The sequence below is a fragment of the Lissotriton vulgaris genome, chromosome 2_1 (genome assembly GCF_964263255.1).
Source record: "Lissotriton vulgaris chromosome 2_1, aLisVul1.2, whole genome shotgun sequence".
Lineage (NCBI taxonomy): Eukaryota > Metazoa > Chordata > Amphibia > Caudata > Salamandridae > Lissotriton > Lissotriton vulgaris.
The window spans coordinates 1,995,093,279-1,995,118,621 of record NC_141687.1 but is presented as its reverse complement, the minus strand read 5'-3'; the positions used below and the strand labels follow the sequence as shown (position 1 = coordinate 1,995,118,621).

Here is a 25,343-nt window from a genome sequence, read left to right as displayed (position 1 = left end):
TTTACTAGGAACTTGGGGGCATATTATCAAGGACCTGTGTTAAAATTATAGCAGTTTTATCGGCAGGAAACTGCCAATAACGCGGCCATAATGGGCTTGATAATACTCCCTTGTTAATTGCCAAAGGAGCCCATGTTAACATCAGAACATGGGCCTCTATGGGAATTAACAAGGGCGTATTATCAAGCTCATTATCGCCGTTTTATCGGCAGTTTCCTGCCGATAAAACAGCGATAATTTTACCACCATTCCTTGATAATATGCCCCTTGGTTATTTTTTTTAATTACATTTTTTATCTTTTGTAAGGGAAGAAGGTTGCACAGTTCAGTACATTTTCTCAATGTTTTTTAAGTTAGCAATAATAATTTGTTTTACTATGCGACCTAGCCTGCCCATGGGACATTCAGCCAGTAGGTCCAGTACTAGTCATGGGAACATGAAACAACTGTTTCCGTGGTATATGTTGTTTAAACACATTATTAAGTGTAGGGATGGTATTGAATTAAATTAAAAGTATATCTTTTTTTGTATTTCAAGTTTATTTTTCCTGCAAAAAGTTTATTGGTAGGGTAATATTTGATGTCTTGGGAGGGCGTCTGTTGTGCAATTTTTATAGTTTACTTAATTTTCGTTTCTGGCACTGCTGAATTAATGGTAGTGTTTTATTTCAGCAATAATATGTTGGTGGGGTAATATTTGATGCCTTGGGAGGATGTCTGTTGCTGTACAATTTTTATAGCTGACTTAATTTTCATTTTTGGCATTGCTGAATTAATGGTAGTGTTTTGAAAAGATGTTGTGAAGTTAATATTCTATTCCAACAGACCATTCAGGTTTTTTCTTAGTGCGGGGAGCATTTTTTAAAAATGTCCTTATCTTTATCAACAAGAAGGAAGTGCCCCATAGACACCAACGTCCTGTTCCTGTCCAACAAGCCAGTTTCCTTCTAGTGCTTTGTCCATCTCCTGGTCACTTTTCATTTAGATTTCAAGGTGGAAGGACGCACTCTCTTTATCTGCTGCATGTCTACCAAAAACGTTTGTATATGGGGTGTTTTTTGTGTGATAGAGGGCATGCACCAGTATTTATTTGTACTTTGTACTTTACTGTTACTTTTTACTGTGGTGGTGGCATACAGTTTTACTAGGAACTTGGGGGCATATTATCAAGGACCTGTGTTAAAATTATAGCAGTTTTATCGGCAGGAAACTGCCAATAACGCGGCCATAATGGGCTTGATAATACTCCCTTGTTAATTGCCAAAGGAGCCCATGTTAACATCAGAACATGGGCCTCTATGGGAATTAACAAGGGCATATTATCAAGCTCATTATCGCCGTTTTATCGGCAGTTTCCTGCCGATAAAATAGCGATAATTTTACCACCATTCCTTGATAATATGCCCCTTGGTTATTTTTTTTAATTACATTTTTTATCTTTTGTAAGGGAAGAAGGTTGCACAGTTCAGTACATTTTCTCAATGTTTGTTAAGTTAGCAATAATAATTTGTTTTACTATGCGACCTAGCCTGCCCATGGGACATTCAGCCAGTAGGTCCAGTACTAGTCATGGGAACATGAAACAACTGTTTCCGTGGTATATGTTGTTTAAACACATTATTAAGTGTAGGGATGGTATTGAATTAAATTAAAAGTATATATTTTTTTTGTATTTCAAGTTAATTTTTCTTACAAAAAGTTTATTGGTAGGGTAATATTTGATGTCTTGGGAGGGCGTCTGTTGTGCAATTTCTATAGTTTACTTAATTTTCGTTTCTGGCATTGCTGAATTAATGGTAGTGTTTTATTTCAGCAATAATATGTTGGTGGGGTAATATTTGATGCCTTGGGAGGATGTCTGTTGCTGTACAATTTTTATAGCTGACTTAATTTTCATTTTTGGCATTGCTGAATTAATGGTAGTGTTTTGAAAAGATGTTGTGAAGTTAATATTCTATTCCAACAGACCATTCAGGTTTTTTCTTAGTGCGGGGAGCATTTTTTAAAAATGTCCTTATCTTTATCAACAAGAAGGAAGTGCCCCATAGACACCAACGTCCTGTTCCTGTCCAACAAGCCAGTTTCCTTCTAGTGCTTTGTCCATCTCCTGGTCACTTTTCATTTAGATTTCAAGGTGGAAGGACGCACTCTCTTTATCTGCTGCATGTCTACCAAAAACGTTTGTATATGGGGTGTTTTTTGTGTGATAGAGGGCATGCACCAGTATTTATTTGTACTTTGTACTTTACTGTTACTTTTTACTGTGGTGGTGGCATACAGTTTTACTAGGAACTTGGGGGCATATTATCAAGGACCTGTGTTAAAATTATAGCAGTTTTATCGGCAGGAAACTGCCAATAACGCGGCCATAATGGGCTTGATAATACTCCCTTGTTAATTGCCAAAGGAGCCCATGTTAACATCAGAACATGGGCCTCTATGGGAATTAACAAGGGCATATTATCAAGCTCATTATCGCCGTTTTATCGGCAGTTTCCTGCCGATAAAATAGCGATAATTTTACCACCATTCCTTGATAATATGCCCCTTGGTTATTTTTTTTAATTACATTTTTTATCTTTTGTAAGGGAAGAAGGTTGCACAGTTCAGTACATTTTCTCAATGTTTGTTAAGTTAGCAATAATAATTTGTTTTACTATGCGACCTAGCCTGCCCATGGGACATTCAGCCAGTAGGTCCAGTACTAGTCATGGGAACATGAAACAACTGTTTCCGTGGTATATGTTGTTTAAACACATTATTAAGTGTAGGGATGGTATTGAATTAAATTAAAAGTATATATTTTTTTTGTATTTCAAGTTAATTTTTCTTACAAAAAGTTTATTGGTAGGGTAATATTTGATGTCTTGGGAGGGCGTCTGTTGTGCAATTTCTATAGTTTACTTAATTTTCGTTTCTGGCATTGCTGAATTAATGGTAGTGTTTTATTTCAGCAATAATATGTTGGTGGGGTAATATTTGATGCCTTGGGAGGATGTCTGTTGCTGTACAATTTTTATAGCTGACTTAATTTTCATTTTTGGCATTGCTGAATTAATGGTAGTGTTTTCTTCAGTGTTACTATGTCTCCTTTGTCTGCCCAGTGTGTGTGTGTGTGGGGGGGTGTTTGCCTTAGGCCATCATTTGTCTTTGTTCTCTATGCCTTGTGGCCGGGGCCATTTTGTTTTGTCAGTGTCCTTGCTTGTTGTTTGACCATGTGGCCGGCGAATGTTTTTGTGTAGCCAGCCATTGTGCTTTTGCCATAGGCCTGCATGTGTTCTTTATTGGACCCATGCCTTTTTTACTGCTATTGTTGTTGGCCCACAATCATTTTGTGTAGCCAGCCAATGCGCATTTGCCATTGGCCTGCATATGTTTTTTATTGGGGCCAAGATTCCTTGCTTGCTGTTGTTGTTTGACCATGTGGCTGGGTGGCCATTTTGTGTAGCCAGCCAGTATGCTTTTGCCATAAGCCTGCATGTGTTCTTTCATTTGGCCATGCCTCTTTGCTTGTTGTTGTTGTTTGACCATGTCATTGTGTGCAGCCCACCACTGTGTAAATCCTTTTTATCCAGTTTTTAAAGCCATTTTCCAGGGAGATTGATAGGAGAGGACTATGCCGCTTTCATAATGTTCATTTTTGCATTACATTTCCCTGATATCAGTTTAATATGATTGAGGATCATTGAGGTATATGCATATATGAACAGTGTGTAATATTACATGGATCTCTTGTATTTATTTCCCCTGCACCCCCTTGCGTCCCAGTGGGTTTCTCCTAGTCCCTTACTACACCAGCAATTAATTGTTGTTTATTTTTATTTATTTATGAAATGTATTTTTGTATTATGTATCGTAAAATGCTTTAAGGATTGTCATTACTAATTTTCTTTTGTCCGCTCGACCGGTGGACCCCCTGCCTAGTGACTGCCATAAGCGCACAGCTGCACACCAGCTTTCATTTTTTAAGGATTATTCAATTTTGGTCTGGACCCCCTGCCAACCATAGGTGCACAGTGTACACCAGCACTCATTTTTTAAGGATTATCCCATTTTTCCCTGCACCACCCTGACTGCCACAGGTGTCTACCATAGATGCACATAAAGCAAACAGTTACATCTGTACGCTTTTATCCTGATTGCAAATTAAATGTTATGGAAGTGTGGTTTGACTTTGGAATGGATAATCTATTGTTCTTAATTATTTAGAATGATAATTAACTGCACTAAATTATATTGGTTGCACGATTAATAAATCAAACTGCAAAAATCCCATGTTTCACTTAATGTTTTTCATGCTTATTTGCTTTTAAGTGCACAAGAGACATTTACCCACAGTACTGCCAGACAGAAAGCCTGTACAAAGTGACATGACCACAACATGTGACGAGAGCCCTCCAGTGCCACAGCCAACTAGCAGTTTCAAGATGTCCCCAAAGAAAGGTGCTGCCAAGAAAATGGCTAGTGAGGAGGAGAAGAAGAAGCAGACTGCTACCACTGCCTTGCTGCACTCTTCCTTTTTTAGGAAACGTTTGTGCCTGCTGCACTATCCTCCTGACAAAAAAGGTAGGAGCAGCACTCCCATGACAGCACAACCTTAACCTACTTATCTCTCAGTGAGGCAGCCACGGCAATCATGGTGACAAGCAGTGAGTATGAATTGGATTCATCTTATTGGTAAGCTAGTACCCAATCATTGCAAGAAACAGAGCAAAGTAGACAACAGGAGCCACAGCCAGAAACAGCAGATTTTCCTGATGGCGGAACAGAACAGGAGGTTGAACTTCCTGCTGAGCAAGATGTACCTGTTGTTGAACCTTTGGCTTCCAGATCTCCGGCAAGAAAAAAGAAGGGTACTCCACTATCTTCTCCAAGCTCCCCTGCTGATGATGTCAACATGGATTAGATCCCAGCTGAGTGCGGAACACACACCAGGAGAGACATTGGAAAGTTCCTGAAAGCCTTACAATTATGGAAGGGGATGAAAAGTACGAGACAGTCATTGTCATGGAAGTTGACTCAGAGGACACTGATGTTATTCCTCCTATTTAACCTGCTCTGAGGGTTAGGGCACTGGTACCACCACCTCCAACCCAGCTTCCATATTTGTAAGATCCCTGCTGAGACATGCATCCACCACTACCCTAATCAAAGTACGCACTACAAGACCATAAACGACAAAAATACACAATACTGTTACTTTAAGATGGTAGATTTACCTTAGTTAAGTTCAGTTCTTGAGATGCAACACTTTGCGTCAATGTACCTTAGGTTGCGTTGCGCTTCCATGAAATGCAATGTTGCAGTGAGGGAAATGTGGCAAAGTTGAAGTACAAAGAAATAAAGACGTGAAGATCTTCCAGACACGGCACACTTCTCGGGGATGCGAGAAGTTCTCGGTTCGATGCGTGGACTGCAGCAGCGACACCCTTGTTCCACAATGCGACGGCAGCAAATCCACTTGCGACACTCTTCTCCCACGATGTGTGAAGCTACCGCATGATGCCACAACTGCAGCGGCGACATCCACAATGCGACGGCAGCAGCTCCGACGGCGGCACGCTTCTCAGGGATGCAAGGCGCTTTTCTTCGATGCGTTGCAGTGCAACAGTTCCAGCGCCGACACCCTCCCCTGGAGTTGCAGCGGCAGGCACAGCGACGGCGACACGCTCTGACCTCGTTGCGAGACTCTTCTCTCGATTCGGTGCAGTGCGACAGCTACAGCGGCAACACCCTCCTTCAGAGTTGCGACGGCAGGCACAGCGATGGTGCCACGCTTCTTCTCGATGCGTCGTGCTTCCAGCTCCTTGCAACACGCATTTCCTCAGAAGGCCCAAAACAGCAGCAGGCACTTACAAAATAACTCTGGGGAGCTGGAGGCGAAGTCTGTTGTCCCTGAGACTTCAGCAGGAGGCAAGCTCTTTTCCAAGCCCTTGGAGATCCTTCACAAGTTGAAAGCAAAGTACACAGAGTTCCTTTCTCCTTCCTTTGGCAGTCAGGCAACCACTGCAGGCCAGTTCCCCAAGCAGCACTTCAGCTTGGGAATAGTCTCTCCTCAGTTTCTTCAGGTTCCTCTTCTCAGTAAAGGTTTGTTCTTGTAGTCCAAAAGTGATCTAATTTCATGGGATCAGGGTCCCAATATTTATACCCCAAAATCCTTTGTTTTCTGAGGTAGCAGGGTCCTTTGCCCAGCCCAGCCCATTAGTTCTGAACTACTCTGTTTACCAGACTTCTCCTTTCCTTTCACAGTGCAGAGCAGAGACATCAGCCGCTCTACAGGAGGTGGAGCCAGCATTGTGGAAGGCAAGTACAGTCCTGGAGCACTTTGTTGACAGGACTCCTTCTCTTCTTTCAGTGTGCAAGGCCGAGACATCAGCCGCTCCCCAGGAGGTGGAGACAGCATTGTGATAGGCAGGCACAGCCCTATTCCAGGTTCAGGTGCAACTCCTCCCTCCCATCTAGATGCCAATCTCTCTATTCACCATTGGGCTGATTCATCCTGCCTCTTGGAATCCCCCAGCCCTGTCACTCACAAAACCAGACAAAGGAATATACAACCTAGCAGAGGCAGGCTTGAAAGTTTAGACAAGCAAATATCTACTTTCTAAAAGTGGTATTTGCAAACACGGAATGTTAAAATGAACTTTACTAAAAGATGCATTTTATCATTCTGAGTTCAGGCATACTAAACTCGAATTTCTGCCATGTTCTCTGAGTCAGTTAGGATTATAAAATGTAATAATTTTAACAGCCCAGTCTGGCCTATGTAGAATAGGTAAACTTGCAATAGTGAAAAACGAAAATGGCTGTAATTCACTATTAGGACATGTCATATACACACCAGGGCTTGTCCTACCTTCTACTTACAATGCACCCTGCCCTTGGGCCTACCATAGGGTTGACTAATATGAAGAAAAGTGAAGGTTTAGGGACAGGCAAGTGGGTGCACTTGTCCAGTCAGCATGACAGTACCAGACTTCACGCAGGCTCTGCAATGTCAGACCTTAGACACATTTTACAAGGCTGCTTCTGTGGGTGGCACAACCAGTGCTGCAAGCCCACCAGCAGCGTTTGGATTTACATGCCCTGGGCACATTCAGTGCACTAGACTAGGGTCTGACACGTAAACCAAATAGCCAAACATGGAACCACTGATTAATACATCAATTTACAATAGGGAGCACTTGCACTGTGGTGCTAGACAGCAGTGGCACAGTAAAGAAACCATCTAACAACAGCAAAAACACATGAGGCAACAGCAAAAAATGGAAGGGAGACCCACGCCAATGGTGCCAGGTCTAACACCTTGTATATGGTAGGGCATGCAGGTTTAGAGTTCCAGCAGATTTAATACACTTAAGAAGGCACTGCTGTGTTGCATGTTGTGATTTTAAAAGTCGGCCCTGCTTTTCATGCTGCTTTTAAATTGAAATGATATGCAAATTAGACTTTGGATTCAAAGGTACTTGCACAGTAGTAAACAACCTTATTTTCTACATATAAGTCACCCCTAATGTCTACCCTAGGCACCCCCACAGTAGGGTGCAATGTAAAAATAAGCTGGAACATTTTGTAGCAGTTTAGCTCTATAGGATAGCATGGGAAAGCTGCAATAAAGTATAACTATTGACAGTGTAGTGTAGTTCCTATTTTCCCTATAGGCCCTGCGAATTGGAATAACATAAACAGCAGTTTAGACGTAGAAGTGTGGTCTTCCAGGTCTCTACTGACTATGCTAAACTTAATTGGGTTTGTTACCAACTAGCTCAGAGGTCACTGGAAACTTTCTTGACTGAATAGGAAGTGATCAGCTTCCCTGGCACAGACAAGAAGGGATTCAGTTTTGAAATAACCGCATAAACATGACAACTTTGCTCCTTAGAATAAGAGTCAATCTCTAGAGTTGTGTGAAACAATAGACAGTTATTTTACTCAGTCAGTTGTGCAGATTACTTTCACCAAGATGCAGAGAATAGAGAGACGGGCGTTTTCAATAAAAGGTATTATTTATTGAACAGTCTTTCTTCTAATGCAAGAGAAATGAATTGCCACAATTGCAAGACTCGTTATTATAAAAAGTGCGTACAGTAAAAGGAGGATTGCAAAATAATACTGTAAAAGCATTGATATGGTTTCTTAGCCATACAATGGTTAAAATGAATAAAATATATACATTCATATATACATTTAGCTAACGTACTCCACTGGTGCTTCTAACTACGCCTACCCCAGTGTACCTGACCTAAGCCTAATACTTGGGAGGGAGTAAGTAAGTAGCAGTTTAAGTTAAGTTGGTTTTGCCAAGGTTTGCTTCAAGAATTCTCTCTAAGGGTTTAGTCAACACCATACCTCTGGAATAGAATGTTGGAGGTCTTGTATCTCCTTTCAGGGCTCGATATCCCAGTTACTCGCAAGAGTAGGCTGGAAACGCCGGAGCTGGATTTTCTCGGCAGGAGAAAAGGCAGCGTCTCTCTCAGCGCGTCAAGGAGGAGGAGGGGCAGCGTCCGTGGGCTGCTTGCATCTGCTGGGCTCTGCAAGGGACAGCTGTTCTGCTCCTGTATTCACCACACCATCATTATCGCCATCGCGCTTGCTTAAGGCAACGTTGGTAATATTTATACCTGAAAGGTGCCTTGTTTGACGTAAGTTTTTGGACATAAGACGTCAATAAAGATGTCACTAGGAAGTGATTGTCCTTTCCGTGCTCATTAGAGTTCTTATTTCTAATCAAAACATAGCAAGCGGGGCTTTCCCAGGTTGCTGGGTTTTATCCTGTTGAAGAACTCGAAGTGTAATCTAGGAATCTTAGATGGTGGCTTCTGCTGTGTCATTTACTTTAATGAGCTGCAGAGGCGAGTTTCTGAAATATGGCTGCAATATGGCTATGATCGTTTATGCCATTATAGGGGTATGAATGGATTATAGCCATATAGGGGCATAAGGTCACAGTATTGATCGGGGTCCTAGATTAGAACACGACACCCACTCCACGAATTTATGTCCATCAAATTACTAAAACTAAAGCAATAAGATGCATGTGTAACATTACCCACCCAAAATACATATTTGCATTTGAAATGGCGTATTTGAAAAATTCATGGAAATACAGGTACTGTACGTCTTTAAGCATAGAAATCATTCAAAAATTATAGCATATGTAATCAGTGAACGATTTTGAGAAAAAATTACACATGAAATATCTCTGTATACAGAAAAGAAGGGCGAGATTATTTCATCACATATAAATGCATTTGCTGTCAAATGTGCTAGAGGCTGATGTCAAGTTTATTATGTCTCTAGATCTACCTAAAAATAGAAGTTCTGTTCTTTATGAATAGTTCTACTTTAAGTAAAGGTTTTTGTGCCAGAAAAAGGTAAATATTTTGAAAAAGTGTTCAATTCAAAAAAAAAATTTCATGGTGAACGGGGGAATAGAGTTCCAACTTTTTTCAATAGTTTTTGTTGATCAAAACTGAAGGCCGAATTCAGAGTTCATGGGAACGCTGTGTGTCGGAATGCTTTTCAAAAATTATTGTTTCTGTTCAGGGGAGAACATCATATCAGACAGGCTCTCAAAGAATTGGTCTACAAAATCAGGTGACAGTTCGACCAAGTTCGATAATGCTGTAACTTGGCAGGTGTGAGAATGATTGCTATCATCGGTGTCTGGATCAGCAATGCTCACAGAAGGTCGTACCTGGGTGATGTTGCTTTTATTTCTCGCTCCACTGTCACCACCTAGTCGTAGCACAGGAGTCTCAACGAATGCCGTCATCAGGATTGGTAGCCGCTGGGGACAACACAATGCGTGAGCCGTTATAGGACTTAGCAAAGTATCGATATCCATTGGTATTGCTGATGGAAGTGCAAGCCAGGTGTCCAACACGCATTCATCTCCGCATAGCATACATCGAAGCACAGGTAAGATGCTGGTCTGCCATATAGGTCTGAATGAAAGAAACCAGGTCATGTTCAGATCTCGCAGCCTGGCCAATCCAAGGACTCTAGTTATTCGGTCCCGGTAACGGATTGCTAGGATCGTTTCTTCCATCCTTGCCGGAGTCATGTCTGTGTTTTGGCTTGCCATATCAGAGCAGGAGGGTCCAAAATAAAATGCCTGCTACACGCCCCAAAATCAGGGGTATGCCACCAAAGACTGAATGGACAAAATTGGGAATGATTCCCAGAATTGCTTTGAATGGTGTTAACAGTCCCGTAAAAATGGTCTTAAATACGCCTGGGATGCCTATGGCACTTGACATATTTAGAATTTGGCTAAGCATTTCTGTGAAATGCACGGGGCAATTTGTTGATAAAAGGTCATGAATCTCCGATGCTGTCCTTGCAACTTGGAGATCATACGTCTCTTTTGATGACGTGATGGGCACTGTTGTCTGCAAAAGCACAGACTTTATTCTGCTTAAAGTATCAATTCGTATAGAAGAGACATTCAAACAAGGCCATATGGGAGTCTCGGAGTCTCCAGGGCCGTTTCGAAACAATGCTTGCATACAGCATTTGACCATGGAAGTTACTTGAACGAGATAGGCTTTCCCTGGCAAAAGGCCACAACAGCTATGATCCGTTATTAGAATGTAACTCCCGTTCGAGAGCTGCTTAAAGAAAGGCTCTATCTGTGTTGCAGTTGTGACATGTTGGTGGCATAAAAGGTTGTTCGAATTTCCTTCACAGGCCCGTGTAAATTAATACCCTGGCACAAAAGTATACCGCTTAGTGAATGTTTGCAGTTTTCACCACTAAGAAATACATTTTTGTTGCTGTCACTGTAGCATATGTGTGCATATGGTATTTTCCATGCTGACTTAATGTACCCTTTACCCAAATGATCATTTACTTTCCAAGCCTCGTTGTAAGCCACATATATACTGGTCGCTATGATACGTTTTTGACGCTGTTTGTGTGGTCCCAGAATGAAATCGCGCAAATCAGCACCATCTTTAATTAAAGATAAGTGTTGCTTAATTTCTGCCAGTGTGGATGATTCTAGCCATTCAAGGCACAGCTTCCCTACACTGTATGTTGTTACTGTCCCTGGATGTTGTCTCTGGGAGTATCTAGGGTCTTGTCTGGTCATTGTTAACCCCTGTGTTTTGGTCAGGAATCTATCTTGACAGTTGTTCGTGTCAGTAGGCCAGATTAACCACTTTTTCCAATCAGGATGTGTTCTGTTTAGATGTAAAATTTTTGATATGTTTCTTTCAATATCTGTTGTTGCATTATCAGGTATTGGCTTAGGAATAGACAGTTTATTAAGGTCTTTAACCTTAGCTAGACCAAGACAGGTTGTTTGGTGAATTGTGTCATTTAAGAACATTATTTGTTCTGGGATCATGCAGGCTCGAAATAATGCTTCTAGGCAGCGTACCTGCCAATCTTTTGTACCCCAGATGGTTTTTGTTTCAATGTTATTTTTCCAAAAATCAAAACCAAATGTCATCATTTTTTTCATAAAATGCTTCTGAATATATCAATTTAGTATTTGTCAGCATTGTTTTCAATCCTGTTTTTTCTAACAGTTTGTAATCATACGTTTCTGCATCACTTGTGTTAAACCCTGAGAAGTACTGGAATTTCTCAAAGAATGTTTTCGAACTGCTTTTAGGTGGAGTAGCACAATGTTCCCATTGGTTGTATTTAAAAACATTTCTAGGTTGTGCAGATTTATGCAAGTAATGGTCACTGTAATGTGAGAAGCAATACATTTGTTCATAATTAGACGAACCTTGTAAATAATCATGCTCTGTAAATACAGCTGACAACACTAAATCTGACATCATATTATTAATACTTTCAAAATCCCAATCATCAGAAAATGTACTTGGTTTTACAAAGTCACTTAAGGAAACCTTGAACTGGTGAGGATATTTCAGGATTTCGACCGGACCATATATTTCATAGTCAGTTTTGTCCCATACTACCCCCCCGGGTATTGGAATGGCTGTGACATTTACTGTTGATAGTTCTCTTTTCTTCACGTGGGATGATCTGTGTGGTTTGAGGACTAAGTTGATGTTCTGACTTGCTGTGTCCATTGAACTGTAATAAACTTTACTAAAATTAAAACTAAAATTAGGCATAGGAGGATTATAAGTACCCCTGAAATTATCCAATGCTCAATGAATGGTGCATCCAGATATACTTCTTTGATTTGATGAAAGAGTTCAGTTGCTTTTTCTTTAAAAGTCTTTGTTTCTGGTGTCACTTCAGGGTCGTTTTGATCTTCGGAGAAGTTGTCGAAATTAATGAAGTAGCCAGAGGCAGTTCTGTCAATTGTTGGAATTGTATTTTCAATTTGTCTTTCGGTAGCACTTTCTGATGCCACATCATTGTAGACTGGTGTTTCTTGACGAACTGATTCAATCTGTGTTTCAAGTGGCACGACTTCCATGGCATTATTGCATAGTCCCTCTCTGTGCACTGCAGGTTTATCAAATGTGATTAGTCTTTCAGTTTGAACCTCTTGGATGGTTGCAAATTTGGATATTCTGTTGTTTCTCGGGAGTCCACTGGGCCTACTGTTGATTATAGGCCACATGCTTGTGGTTTTACCAGGTCGATTGATACAACTCTGTTCTCCTTTTTACCAGCAAGGGGCGGAAGTACTACTGATCTTGTTCCGTTGATTGCCAAGACAGGTACTGCTTTTCTGTAAGAAGGCCCAAATTCCTTCTTCACCGCTATTTTTTCTCTGACTAGATCCCCAATCTTTGGAATCCAGACAGGTCTTGCTGGGGCTGGTGGTGCCTCTTCAGTGGTAGTTGGCTGTTGCTTTAACTTTATGTTGCTTAAGGATTTTCTTGTTTCATTCAAGTCCTGTAAAACAGCCAAACGATCTTTGATGTCAAAGTCTTTATTCTTGTCTTCTACCACTGATACCTGAGTATCTAAGTCCTGAATGTGCATTCTAGTTCCGAACAATAGTTCGTATGGGCTGAAACCTTTTAGAGAATTTCTTGGCAAAATATTAAGACTGAGCTGGACACTTATTAAATGTTTGACCCACCCATCACCCGAACCTAATACCTTCGCTGTTATAGATTGCTTTATGTCACGGTTTTTTCTTTCCACTACACTGTTCCCTTCGGGGTGTAATGGACAAGAGTATCGCAACCCAACACCCATACTGGCCATGGCCTCCATATAAGCTCGAGAGCTGAAAGCAGGACCCTGGTCAGAATGGAACATGGCAATTGCGTATGTGCCGATAAAGACTCGCAGATCTTTTATAACAGTTTTGGCGTCAGCCGAGCGCTGGGGCCACATTTTTTAAGTGTATAGTCTTAAATAACTAATAGGACGCTGGATTGCATATAGACAGCATTATGCCTACCATGGCATTAATGCGCTTGGCTCATTGCTACGATCTCTGTTGCAGTTCGGGCAGTTCTTTACATATTTATAGTGGTACAGGCTCATTCCCGGCCACCAGTATACTGACTGTAATTCGGTCAGAGATTCCCTCATTTCATTGTGCCTTGGTCCTTCACCCATGTGTGCGTCTGCTAATAATAACTTTCTCCGGTTCGTGTTTGGAATTACCCTATCCCCCACTCCAGGGATTCGAGCAAAAGGAACGGAGTTTGCATCAATTACGTATGCATAATTGGGTGGATAGTTCATGGGTAGCGTTGCACAGCTGCCCTTTGAGCACATTTTTACTGCCAGCATGGTTTCCCCGTCTATGTATTTTTCTGAACGCTTTTTTGTGGCTACAGAAGCCGGTTTAGTTGCTTCCGCTGTGGCTGTATTAGCCAATGAATTCCCTACAACGTGAACGCCATCACGTTGATGACTCAGAGTGTGTATCACGTGAGTCTTTTGTAGTTCTTTCTCTAAAAGAACTACCTGTTTCCAAAGCATTTTATGCTTGATTGTGGCACCTGTGTCGTCTTTGAAATCATTTTGAATCCAGCTCTGCAACTTATTATTGTAAGAGTTGACGCAAAAATGCGAATCGCACACGATTATTGTTGGGAATTCTTGTTCGGCATTTTCAAGCGCCATCTTTAACCCCTTCCATGCTCATGACGAGCTCAGCTTGTCATGAGGCACAGTTGAGCTGTGCTGATGACGAGCTGAGCTCGTCATGAATGCAGCAGAATAGCAATTTCCATCACAGGGGAAAAATAACCACAGCAGCGATGTGGTTAAAGATCTGATTTCAGCCCGCTGAGCCGAACAGTTTCTCAGTGATTCAGTTTTTGTTATTTTCGGTCTGAATTTACCGCACAGCCAGCGACCTTTAACAATTGCGCAGGCTGCATCGTAGGATTTGTTCTCTACGTTGTAATGCTGTACAAATCTGTCTGTATAGATTATACAAGAGTATTGTTGGAGAGGCAGAATTTCGATTGGCAGAGGATATTCTTGTTCATATTTTAAATCATTCAGTTTTTTTAATTGAGGAGCAAAATAGTATTTCACGTCGTCCGCAGCAAGAAAATTTACATACTGTATCCATTTTGGATCCAGTGACACTGTAGGCAGGTTTACTGGGCTGAATAGCGCCTCGAAGGCGGATTCCGCTGTGAGGATATTAATCCTTTTGCCGTGTGCTAGTTCTCGTTCATTAGCTAGTACAGTTAGTACTGATTTCACAGTATTTTCTGTGAGACTGAATGTTTTTTCTGCTTGTGTGTACAAGTGAGATTTGTAAGCTATTGGTACCTTTTCTCCCTCATTAGAGGTCAGGTACGTGAATCTGCATCTTCCTGGGATGACTCGGATTACAAGGTTGCGTGAATTGTCACGGGTATCTAATTTTGTTTTTGCTAACATGTCTGTTTGCAGTGATCTCAAAATTTCTGTGTGTTTTTAAGTCCAGTTGATTGGTTTAAAATCAGGTTTAATTAGTTTGTAGAGAGGTTTAACCCTCTCTGCATAATTTAGAATGTAAGTTCTTCCGAAATTCAGGAAGCCTAGAATTGATTGTAAGTTCTTCAGCGTTTTAGGTGCTTGGAGTACAGCGCACTTCTCTAAGAAGTTGTCCGCTAGGCTCTTTCCTTCACTTGATAATTCGTATCCTAAAAATAATACTGTCATATGGGCAATTCGAGACTTTTTAAAGTTGAATTTGTAACCCTCTGCTGCGAACCCAAGTATTATGGTGTTCACTCTTTTCAAGTGAGTCTCCAAGTCGTCGTCTGTGAGATAGATATCATCTACATAAGATAATGCCTCATCATCATACATTTGTAGTAACTCTGTTACTCTGGCTGAGAATAGTCCTGGGCTGTTCTTGAATCCCTGTGGGAGCCTACAGAAATTTTTCTGAGACCCCAGTACTGAGAAAGCGGTCAAGTATCTGCTTTCTGGTGCAATATTTTGACAAAAGAAACCATTAGATATGTCTAATGTTGTTTTATATTTTTTACGAACTATGTTATTCATTAGTGCAGCACTATGCGAATTTTGTACTGCAAATGTTTTGCAACATGAGTTTAGGTGTCTGTAGTCCAAGACTAGACAAAATGAATCGTCCGGTTTGGAGAAAGGAAACAAAGGATTGTTCATTTGGGAGGTGCATGTTTCAATCACCCCCTGGTATTCAAGTGGATCTAAAATCTCCCTGACTTGTTTTTTAGCTTCTTGCTTAATTGGATACTGCCTTTGTGCAGTCGGTTGACTTTTTAACTGGATTTTGTGAGGAGGAGAGTCCTCATCCCATCCTACTTGATTTTTATATAATGCCGGTGCCTGGGCTACTGCCCATTTCCTCGCATATATATATTTAGTATGAATCGGAATGTGATTCGAAAAGGCAGGCATAATCATTTCTTCGCCACAAGGGCACTCCCTGACAAACTCTGGGGGCCAATCTTTTTCAGCTCATAGCCTTTTGAGAGTTTATTCCAAAACAGACCCCTTATTTTCCTAGTCTTATCTCCCTCTATACGCAGTGTTATTTCGTATATCTTATGAGGTTCGCTAACTCTGGTATCGGCAGTTTCTACTTGAATGTATTCATTCGTGTCCACTGTCTCCAGATGACTCATCAGGATCTTGCGAGCTATGCTGATTTCTGCTGCGCTGTCTAGCATTTTCTGTGCCCACTCCCCGTTTTTCAGCTGTGTCCTCAGTATTCTCAGCATGTTCGATTACTTTAATACTGGCTACCTTCTTTTTAGGAAATTGAGATTTTTTATTTTGAGCAGGTTCCTTGTCTTTGGACTTGGTGTGCTCTCCTGGGTCTGACCGTCCTCTTCTTTCCGATTTCTGCGAAAAAGATTGAGATGGACGTGTATCAATACTTTGATATCTATCAGGCTTCTTCAAATTATCCCTATTTCTAAGGTTATATCTTTTCTCAGAGGGCTCCCTCTGGGGAGACTGGTGTTCGGGAGTCGGAGTTCTTTCCCTCCGTCGAGGAGACCTTCCTCTGGACTGGAAAACTTTTTCCTTGGGAGTGGATTGTTTATTTCCATCCCAGCTCTTTTTAGGAGTATTTGAATTATTTTTAATAAATAATTTTTCAGGATTTTCGAGTAGTTGGGGTTTTATTGGTTTCCCACCCAAGCTGTCTCTACCTAATTCTTCATAACATTTTTCTATAATTCTGGCAAGCTCAATTAGTTGATCTGTTATATCTATTTCCTTCAATTTCTGGCGGATCGCCACAGATGCTGCTTCTCCTTTTATATTGGATAGTAATATAGCCGAGACCTGTTTGAAGTCTTTCAGTAATTTCATACTAAGAGTTAAAGCAGGTTCTGGATCGTATTCCTTCTGAATCTGTTTTAGCATATCTGGTATTACCGCCATTGACGGAACACCATGCGTTTTTGTGTAAATGGAAGCAAAGACTGTACCCCAAGTGTCACAGTCCTCCACGTGTGGTGCGACCCCCATTGGAAGGCAGATGGTCAGGTTCCTGTGTTTCTCAATAGGGGTAGTATTCAGAAATACTGCCTATATTTGAGTAATTTTATGCACTAATTAGAGGGAATTTGATCCCGTTTTATGGGTGTTTTGCCAAGACATGATTGTATGTTCTGTGGTGTAATTTTATTTGTGTTCCCCTGATGAGGGGTCAGCTGTGAAACATTAACAGCTGTTTGGATTGTAGCAGTTCACATTACATATTGGACTAATTGTCTATGTATTTTAAATAATGTTTTTAGCTGTACTAACAGCTCTTCTTTTGACATTTTTGCAATGTCCGGATGTGGTGTGTAGCTGGCTAGAACCGGCCACGTTGCTCCTGGTCTACCTAGTGGACCGAGCCTGGTAATATGATCATTGTGTTTTAGGGCACCTTTAAACCAGAGCAAATGCTCTTGGTATTTTAATGGGATTTCAATCTCCTCGAAAGGAGCGTACTCATCCGGTGGATCCCCTATTTTGTAATAGTGGAACTCGTTTGTTGCAGCGTTTGCCGCTGGAAATTTTATCCATGAATAGAATACCTCTGTCTGCCGATATTCATGTGCCTCTATCATGAAGACAACTGTGCCACCTGGTGTGGTCAGTCCATTTTCCATAAGTTTTAACGTTATAGTTTTTCTTATGTTGACCGGGATGATTATCGCACCCGGTTCATTAATTTCATCGGAACCCTGCTGAGTCGCATTTACTGCGCCTCCAGTGCTTCCGTTCTCTAAATCTGACATTTTACTGTCAGGAAGGTTTTTTGTTGCAGATCAGGTTTCAAGGAAACAAATATTAGGTGCACAATATTTTGGACCACTGTATTCTTCAACGTTGAATAAACCAGAGGTTTACATAGGAATCTCTTCCTACTAAGTTCGGATTTTAACCTTTCACCCACTCCAGACGTCTATTGGAGTATTTACGGGAGAAAGGGTCTGTGTGAAAAATGCACGACTGAGTTACTTTAACGTCTTACGTTAGTTTTATCGCCTTACCAAACATTGGGCGCCATGTAGTGTAGTTCCTATTTTCCCTATAGGCCCTGCACATTGGAATAACATAAACAGCAGTTTAGACGTAGAAGTGCGGTCTTCCAGGTCTCTACTGACTATGCTAAACTTAATTGGGTTTGTTACCAACTAGCTCAGAGGTCACTGGAAACTTTCTTGACTGAATAGGAAGTGATCAGCTTGCCTGGCACAGACAAGAATGGATTCAGTTTTCCAACAACCGCATAAACATGACAACTTTGCTCCTTAGAATAAGAGTCAATCTCTAGAGTCGTGTGAAACAATAGTCAGTTATTTTACTCAGTCAGTTGTGCAGATGACTTTCACCAAGATGCAGAGAATAGAGAGACGGGCGTTTTCAATAAAAGGTATTATTTATTGAACAGTCTTTCTTCTCATGCAAGAGAAATGAATTGCCACAATTGCAAGACTCGTTATTATAAAAAGTGCGTACAGTAAAAGGAGGATTGCGAAATAATACTGTAAAAGCATTGATATGGTTTCGTAGCCATACGATGGTTAAAATGAATAAAATATATACATTCATATATACATTTAGCTAACGTACTCAACTGGTGCTTCTAACTACGCCTACCCCAGTGTACCTGACCTAAGCCTAATACTTGGGAGGGAGTAAGTAAGTAGCAGTTTAAGTTAAGTTGGTTTTGCGAAGGTTTGCTTCAAGAATTCTCTCTAAGGGTTTAGTCAACACCATACCTCTGGAATAGAATGTTGGAGGTCTTGTATCTCCTTTCAGGGCTCGATATCCCAGTTACTCGCAAGAGTAGGCTGGAAACGCTGGAGCTGGATTTTCTCGGCAGGAGAAAAGACAGCGTCTCTCTCAGTGCGTCAAGGAGGAGGAGGGGCAGCGTCCGTGGGCTACTTGCATCTGCTGGGCTCTGCAAGGGACAGCTGTTCTGCTCCTGTATTCACCACACCATCATTATCGGCATCGCGCTTGCTTAAGGCAACGTTGGTAATATTTATACCTGAAAGGTGCCTTGTTTGACGTAAGTTTTTGGACATAAGACGTCAATAAAGATGTCACTAGGAAGTGATCGTCCTTTCCGTGCTCATTAGAGTTCTTATTACTAATCAAAACATAGCAAGCGGGGCTTTCCCAGGTTGCTGGGTTTTATCCTGTTGAAGAACTCAGAGTGTAATCTAGGAATCTTAGATAGTGGCTTCTGCTGTGTCATTTACTTTAATGAGCTTCAGAGGCGAGTTTCTAAAATATGGCTGAAATATGGCTCTGATCGTTTATGCCATTATAGGGGTATGAATGGATTATAGCCGTATAGGGGCATAAGGTCACAGTATTGATCAGGGTCCTAGATTAGAACACTACAACAGGAGTCAGCTAAAATAATATTTCAAGGACTTACAAGATTGGTAATGATAAATTCAACAACTTGCCATTGTTGAATCTATCATAACTAGTACAGATAGGATGTTATAGAATGTTCTCTTCTGTGAGCCAAAATCCAACCTTCTAGCAGCCTCTCCTGATTGGCCGACCCTTGTCTTAGCCAAATTGTTCTGATGAGGTGATAAGTGGCCTGCATAGAGGCAAAGGATATCTGGTGGGGGGAATCTGCTGCTGCAGAGAACAGGCCAGGAAGGAGGTTGAGTAAACAAGCTGGTCTTCCTAGAGAGCAGGACAGTAAGGACACGAGCCAGGCCTACCTCTTCTTCCTGTTACCCTCCAGCCAGATAGGAGCCCCAGGAATGGAATTTGCAGGAGGCCTGGAAGGGGAGTCTAAAGGGAAATGAATCACACTAGTAGGCCGGTTTAGCCAGATCTTAACCCGAGGAGAACGTTTCTCCAGCTTTCATTTTAGGGTACAGTGCTTTGTGGGATGAGAATATGCCACACTTTGAAGGAAGCTGTCATGCTTTTGGGTAGCACCCTGTACCCCATTGGTCAGGGGTGCTCCCTTACTTGTTGCCCCAGGACACAGGATAAATATGGAAGAGCTGCATAGCAACTCAGATCCCCTGCCTGAAACTACAAGAGAAGAAGGACTGTCCTGCTGGAACCCTGTCCTGCAGCAAGAGGACTGCACTCCGAATGAATGCACCTGCTGCACACTAAGGAACTACGCCCTAAGGACTTTGCCTTGCTTCAAAAAGAGAAGGAGTGGACTCTCTAAAAGCAACAGACTAAAAGAACTCCACCTACGTAACCTCCAGAAACCACCTTCAGCTGGACTGTAAAGGATTTGGCCAGGTGCATTGTAAATGTAAATGCATTTGTACTTGTATAGCGCACAGCTACCCGCAGTGGGTTTCCCAGCGCTTGCTTAGGGAACCCGTCCTGGTATTCCCCTGTGAGATAACCCCGGCAGGGTATCCACAAGGTGAAAGCCAGGCATCCCGCCGCGAGGAGCCGTTGTGGAGATTAAGCAAGCTATTGCCCAAAGTTGCAGAGTGTGAACCCGTGAGTCGAGAAGGCACCGGAGCAAGAATTATCGAGTCCGTGGAATTTTTTTGAGCCCAAGACCCGCTGAGGTGGGGAATTGAACCCTGGTCCAGGGCCGATCTCAGCTTCCGGGTATGCCGCCTCTAACCCCTGAGCCACACTTATCCACATTGTGGTAACTGTAGTCCTAATTTCAGAGGAGCAACTCAGAGACTCTGAAACCTTGGATTTTGTTTTTAGACACTTTGCATCCCAAAAGGAACTTTAGAAAGTACCTCCTAAAGTTTGGAGAACTTTTTAGAAAAAGCTGCATTAGGCGACTCATCCAATTTCAAGATTCAAGCCAATTACGTCGAACCGCTGCCCGGCCTAGATTGCAGATTCCTCCCACCAAAATCTTCGGATCTCAAGACTTCCAGGAGTTGACCAGTGGCTCCAGCTGAACCAAGCCGACAAAGCCGCTGTGAATCTCGCCTACTGCAGAGTACCGCTCGATGTCGAGAGAAAATCCTCTGGAAACGTTTCTAAGTGCGAAGGTAACATTTTGACAGAGGCCTCCCGCTTAGTGTATCGAACCACGGATCCATAATGGTCAGGCTCAAACTTTGACTTTGCCCCGGTCAAGTGTCACCAAATGTCCCAATTTCGTGCTATTGGTTTTTAAGCACTAGAAAGTGTTTATTCTTTAAAAAATTAATATCTCCCTACATTGGATTTTTGTTGTTGTGGTGTCATTTTAAAGATAAAGATATTTCCTGTGTTTATAAATGTTGTTGGATTTTTATTGTGTGTTGGATCTTACTTATTTCATGTATTGGTGTTTTTAAATGCTTTACACACCAGTCTCCTAAGTTAAGCCTGCCTGTTCATTGCCAGCCATCAAGGGTTGACCAGAGGAATAATTTATTGAGACCTGATCTTGACATTGTATTGCATTGGTGACCTTTTTGCTAGTGGCAGGAGCATACGTACCCCTACTTATAATCCACCTTCCAACATCAATTTACTAAGACGTAAGGCCCTCACATACTATTAGGTGCATGCTTCATCTTAGGGCCCATACACTCATTGGTCAAAAGCTTCAAAACCCTGTAGGAGAGATTTCTTATTAGGGGACCTCCTTCTGACACTACTTAATTTAATTGTGATAGTAATGGATCTTATGAAAATTATAAGGTGAACAACAAAAAAGAATTAAAACTGTCTACTAGTTGACTAATCCTTATTTTTTGTCACTGGTGAGTAGGGGTTAGAAATGGAAAGCAGGGGAATAATTTGACCCTGCTAAGAGGTAGCCATGCTTCAGCCCAAATATAATTGCCCTGGAACAGGTCAAGGGCTTTCTTTAGGACCAAAAAACCCATTTCTTGAAGGTCATTGTATCTCACAACTATCCTATACACTGGTGGAGTCTGAGAATTAATATACCCATTTCTGAAAAAACATTGTGTAAATATTTAATGTGCTAAGTCTAGCATGATCAGATACCTGTGGTTGGTGTGTTGTGCTTTTTGGTGCTATTTTTAATAAAAAATAAAAAAGTTCATATCTCAGTTTTAATATTTTTTTATTTTTTTTGCTGTCATTTTATTTTTTTAAATATTCCCATTTTTTCTAAATGAGTTTAGGATTTTTCTTATGTTGTGTTTTCACCTTATTACTGTTTGAGTGTTGGCTAACTATTTTACAAATTGCCTCTAAGTTAAACCGGACTATCAAGCTACCAGAGAGTTGATCACAGGTTAATTTATTGACTTTTTGTGGTTCACACTGATTGTATCTCTAATTAAAGAGAGGGACTCAAAACGCCAAAGGGGTAGGGTTCCAAAAGACAATCTGTCACAGAATAAAGTCCCCTTTGGACCAATTATAAGCAGTCAAACAAACTTACATTTATCACCATAATAATCCGTACATTCGTTCAAATTTCAGCATAACTAAAGATGATGCGAAAATAGTCAGAAATCATACTCTTGTACATCAGACAGGGGTCCAGGACCGGGTGGGCAACACGTGGACTTACTTAAACAGAGGCCAGCAGCAGAAGGCAGAGCAGGTCATGTTGGAACTTTTCAGCTGGGAGTTGCAGGAAGAGAAGCCTCTAGAACCGTGTTGACCCACTGTGGCTCTGACAAGAAGCAAGTCTAGTGACTCTTGGAGTCACTTCTGGGGTCCTAGGTTCAGTCTTCAGGTTCTTCAAATATCAGGGCAGTGCTTCTACTGATTGTTCATAGGCCCAGCAGTGTTCTAAGGAGAGACCTTTGGAATCCACATGTATACCTAGTGTTAACTCGTAGATGGAGTGCAACCCTTTGTTCACCCCAAAATCAGTTCTGGTCAGTTCTTCCTCTCCCATTGGGTTTGGAGCAATCCCGAGTAGAGAGATAAAAGGGAGGCAGGTCTAGGTGAGAGTTTCATGTGCCAGTAGTAGGGAATGCATCTTTGAAGCTCTGCAAGGAGCTGGGCACAATCCGCTGGCAATCCTGCCTAGGGGGGAGACTCCCTCCCCTCACCCAGAACCCTTTTTCCACTATCTGGGAGCTATATACATCTCACCACAGGGGAGCCACCAAGAGTCAGAGGCAGCAGTAAACAGTCAGTAGAGCATTTTGGTTTAAGACAGGAAAATGACAACTTTGTAAAAGTGTAATTTCCAAAATAGTAACATAAAAGCTGACTTGACCATGGAATTGGATTTTAAATTACTTATAAAAGAGGTATCCTTTAAATATTTTCTTAGCTATTATCTAACTGAATGTGGCACTAATTGATTAAATAGTGTACACCATTGTTAACCTATGGGTGAGCCAGCATTGCCATAGTGAAAAAACGACATTGGAAGTTTTTGACTGCCAGTGCATGTAAACATTAAATATACATGTTCTACTTTTAATTACCATGCACCATGTCTTTTGGGCTTCTAAGGCCCACCTTAGAGGTAATTTATAAGTAATAAAAAGGAAGGTTTAAGCTTGACAAATGGTTTTTGTGCTAGGTAGAAAAGACAGTTAAACTGCACAAACAGGTAGTAGTGGTAGCCCTGGAGACATGTTTTATAGTGCTACTTTAGTGGGTGATGTATGAGTGCTGAAGCCCACTAGTAGCATGCAATTTGCAAGCTCTGGGTACAGGGGTTACCATATACTAGGGACTTACAAGCAAATTAAATGTGTCAATCAGTGTCGTGTAGTTCCTATATATCTATACAGGACCTGTGCGTTTAGTCAACATAAACTATGGAATTGGTATCCTGATTGATTCCAGATACCCGCACAGGATATGTTAGTCTGTAGTCCTGCTAGCTCTCAGTGCCGCTATGTGCCCCTCTTACCAAGGAGTGAATAGACTTTGACAACTATCGAACATGTCAACCCTGATCCCTCAGAATTGTGGAAACAGTACAATACTTTTCGCTCAGTCGCTCGTGCTCACAGAGACTCAGATAAATTCACAGACTAAACGGTAGGAGCATTTTCCAATAAGCATTTATTGAACCAGCGTCATTCTAGTTTACAATAGGTGTGCCGAAACAACCATTAGACAGAAACAGATATAAATGATTGTAAGCACCAATAGAGTAAAAGGATGGTAGATTCCTACCGTATTGCTAAAACAATTAATACTGGCAGGTATAAACATACATGACAATAATAAAGCAAACTCTCATATGATGCAACCCTACCTAGATGTACCTGCATGTACCTAGAATGTATATGGGTGTAGAGACTAGAATCCCCCTAGGATATAGCCATCACCATTGCCTGAAGTGAGAGACTGTGGGACCCCATTTGGTCTTGAGATGGACACCCCACGAGGGATGTCAGACCACTTCGAGCTGGAGTGTCTGCCTGCAGGAACCTCATCATCTTGCATCAGTATGTTAGCATGGAAGTCCTTTTTCTCCTCTCCCTGCCTCATTAAAGATATGGTGTTTATATAGCCATGGTGGTACCCTCAGGGGATCTGCCTTGCTTGTCATGTCGGACTAGGATGACGGAAGGAATGACCGGTATACATAGTTATTATGTAGTAGATGGTAGTCCTGCTGAGATTCCAAGAATCCTCATGCATAATGAATGAGGCTAGTTTTCAGAGAAAACCCCACGTCATTTAAGCAGTACCAGAACTAGGTAAAAGGTCTGTAGCAAGAACTGTTATGTAGTGTAATGGCAGGGGAAATATAAGTGAAAGGTTAAGTTACTACCTGGGCCTATATTGGGCTACCTGAATGAAACATAACATCAGGTGTATATCAACTTGAACATGTTTAAAAGGAAGGGCACTTGACCTCAGGTTAATAGTAAAGTAAAGTGCACAGTCCAATCGACAACAAAAACAGGGTCAGAAACAAAAGGCAAAAATCTTGGGAGTAACACTCAATTCATGGTCATTTCCAATACTCCCAGTTTAGTAGTGAGATATTTAACTCTAGTATTACTACAATGTTCTATGATTCTTGTTTTCTTCATGTGTGTCGTCATACACATCTATTTCAACTTGCAAGGGCATTTGGTCATATGGATTACTCCTTCACTGATACAGTTGGTGCGTTATCTAAATTCTGAGGGTGTGTTGAAGCCCACGTCAAAATCTGTACTTTTTCCAGTGAATTTACACTCAACTGAAGTTGTCACAAAGAAAGTGTCTCTTTGCAGGTGTAAGATTTCTAATGGTTTTCTTACTATTGCTGGAATTTTGTTTCCTGTCTCTTGTATGTGCTAAGATATCCCTCCATTTTCTGCTCCTCCTAAAGGCAAATAGGGTTTTCCTAAATCAATGATGTTTAGCAGTTTCTATGATACTTATTCAGATCTGTAGGGTGAAAACTTTGAAAGCAACGTAGGGAATATTTATCCGTGTGGTTTCCGTCTACTTCTGCGGTAAGATATGAATGACTGTAAACTTGTATACCGCAACATAAAACTCGAAAAGAGGTATCAAGGCTCCCTTAAACACCAGCCCTTCCAAAGGAAGAAGAGAGAACGAAAGTCCTGCTGGCTGAAGAGAGTAATGTATTGAAT

General features: G+C 41.4%; 1 protein-coding gene across 1 annotated transcript in view; it reads left to right on the top strand.

The window, feature by feature from the left end:
* The window catches only part of TMC3 (transmembrane channel like 3), a 584,800-nt gene that overhangs the window by 264,624 nt on the left and 294,833 nt on the right, over nt 1-25,343 (top strand). The gene's annotated exons all lie outside the window — the stretch shown is intronic.